Genomic DNA, 3,215 nt, shown 5'->3' with positions numbered 1-3,215 from the left:
ACATCCACGCGGTATATAGGTAATTAGCATATGTTCTCAACTTAAGAATGCACGTTTTCTTTTGTTTATTTACTCCCTACCTTGCACACCCATATAGAGGTATATATTTTAAATACAAATAACATGCCTTTGTCCATAAGCAATACAATCTTATACAATGTATGTCATTTTCATATGGTTTCCTATTCCTTAGCTACTAATAATATAAATAATAATAAGAAATTACGGATATTGAAACATTGTTTAACATACAGATATGAATGTTGACATATTAGGGTGTACTTTCGAATAGATTACATCTCCCTACGTATAAGTTGCAATCTCGTATCTGTATGTATTTTGATGCGTTGATTATGAATATGACCACGAAAATTGGCGACAAGGTCATTTTCAAGACAAAATCTGAATAAAAATGCTTTTTTGCGTTTTTTTTGGCATTTATTTCGAAAAATAAAAATCACAAAAAAATGCGTATATACTCTTTTTTGTAGAGAATTTGATGCTTTATCTATTTTATTTGAAACATTTTTTTGTGTGATTTGTATTTTTGGAAATAAACGCAAAAAACCGCAAAGAAACGCGTTTTTTTTTTTCAGTTTTGACCTTGAAAATGACCTTGTCGCCAATTTTTATGGTCATATTCATAATCAGCGCATCAAAATACATAAAGATATGAGGTTGCAACTATGTCGGAGATTTGATCTATACGGACGTATATGCAAAATTTCGTATATTGTTCATATTTGTTGTTTTACTAAAGCAATACGCATCATTTTTCCAAATCCGCCTCGACAATCTTTTTCCAAATTTTATTACCTTTATTTAAAAAAAAATTCGTTAGAATCGGTCGAGTAGTTTCGCCGGAATCCTATTTTGAACCAAACTCTTCAGGTCATTTCCCACTGTGCGCCGTACGGAGGTAGATGCACTAACGTCGCCTTCTTCCGCGAAATTTTTTTTTTCGACGACTCTTCTCGCGCCACCCCCGCGCTTCTTATACGGCGCGAGGTACAACCCGCGACCCTCCATCGCGCGATTGTGTCGCTGCAATTCGTCGAGTTGTCGCTGCGCCGCTTTGCCGGCGCTCACCGCTTTGGCCACGCCAGCCGCGCCACCGATCAAGGAACCGAGCGCGCCAAACATCAGTAGAAAAGGCAAGAAGCCGCCGCGTTTCGCTGTCGGAAGTATCCTCCGCTTCTTCCTCTTGCTCTTCCTTCTTGTCTTCGTGTTTCTCCTCAATCCCATTCCTTTCCTCGTTTTCCTTTTGCGTTCCATACCCATGCCCAGTTTCGTCTTCGCCTTCATAGCCGCCCATACGGCCGCCGCGGCGAGTCTCTCACCGGCCGTGGAATCCTTCGCGGTGACGCGCTCGCGCGCCCTCTCGGCGAGCTGTCGATCGGCGACGTGTCGCTCGGCGAGCTCGCGGCTTCGCGAATACGCGACGTCGTGCTCTCGACACGCCGCGTCCAACGGATTGATGCCTTCTTCGCCGCGCGCTAGTCTTTTCGCTAGACGCGTACCGGGTCCGCAAAACTGATAGCTGGGTATGTGCAGCTCGAAGGAAAGAGTGTTTATCGCGCGATTGAGTAGACCGGCGCCGCGCATTCGGTCGCGGTTGCGGGAGGATTTATTTCTTCTTACTTCGAACGGGAAGTCGATGACTCACCGTTCAGAGCGAGCGCGCTATTGCACACGTAGCAGTCCTTGATGAGCGGCGGTGGACCGTCTATGTGCGTTCGCTGCCACGGACGATTGTAATGTTCCATACACGGGCGATATCTCTGCGTCTCGGGATCCTTTTTTATATGTTCCGGCAAACGGTCCCACAGCAGGTGCACGTATTTCTCAAAATTACGCAACAGAACGATCTTCGGAACGAATTCCAGATCCTCGGCCGTTAGATTGAGAATATCGTGCCTCTCCGTCAGTATGGGAAACATCTCGATCACCGATGCGCGCGAACGAATCGTTGCTTTTAGATTAATTTTTTGTACGGATACGGCGACACGCTCGCGCTACTTATACTCGCGCGCGAGGCGTTTGCGCACGCGCGACGAAACGAAACGACGTCCGCGCTTTCCTCCCCCTTTCCGGCGATCGAGAGGCTTATCGCGAACGAATCGAGCTAGTGCGCGCTCGCGGAAAAGATCGAGAGAGAGGGCAAAATGCGATTCGTGCGACAGTCGGTGACGATAGGAGTCTCGAATCTGGATCGCAAAACGCTGGCGAGGTCGGGCGCGACCGAGAGAGGAAACGGAGAATCGCGCAGACACGGCCCTCTCCTTCCGAACGTCGTACGTTGCATCATTTGCGGTCCCTCGAATTGCGGTAAGACGAACGTTCTGTTGAGTCTGCTGGAACAACCGCACGGTCTTTGTTTCGAGAATGTATACGTGTACTCGAAATCTCTGCAACAACCGAAGTATCGATACCTCGAACGATTGTTTGAGCCTATGGACGAGATCAGCTATCGCGCGTTTTCCGACAATCGCGACGTCGTTCCGCCCGACGAGGCGCTTCCCGACTCGGTGTTTGTCTTCGACGACGTGGCCTGCGACAAGCAGGACAGGATGAGAGAGTACTTTTCTATGGGCCGACATTCGAATATCGATTGCTTCTATCTCTGTCAGACGTACGCTAAAATACCGAAACATCTCGTGCGCGATAACGCAAATCTGTTGATCCTGTTCAGGCAGGACGGCACCAATCTGCGACACGTGTACGACGATCACGTGAACATCGATATGTCGTACGACGAGTTTCGCGCCTTCTGTCGCGAGTGTTGGCGACGCACCTACGGTTTTGCCGTGATAGACAAAAACAGCGCGTTGCGAGGCGGACGGTACAGACGGGGGTTCCACGACTTCGCTGTAGACCGTGCTGTAGAGCCGATCAGTGCGCCTCGCCGAACGACGCGAGTATGAGCGCGATCGTGGGAGAGAGGACCGCGCGAGAGATAGCCAAAACGCGCGCATCGATTTGCAGAAAATACGCCGCTCTCAGGCCCGGAAAAATGGAGAGCGAGATCGCTCTGGACAAGAGGTACGAGTCTATCGTCAAACCTTTGAAACGGCTCGCCGATGACGTAGAACGTAAGAGTAAAGGGCCGGACAAAATTGACGACGCTGACAACGGCGGTATCTTTACGTTCGCGAGAAAAATGAAAGCGACGAAGAGAGCGAAGAAGGACAGCGAGAACGACGACGACGACGACG

Source organism: Temnothorax nylanderi, unplaced genomic scaffold, assembly GCF_030848795.1.
Source record: "Temnothorax nylanderi isolate EJ_2023f unplaced genomic scaffold, tnyl_v1.0 TNYL_tig0334_pilon, whole genome shotgun sequence".
In the NCBI taxonomy this organism is placed as follows: Eukaryota; Metazoa; Arthropoda; class Insecta; order Hymenoptera; family Formicidae; genus Temnothorax; species Temnothorax nylanderi.
Note: the sequence above shows the minus strand (reverse complement) of the source record.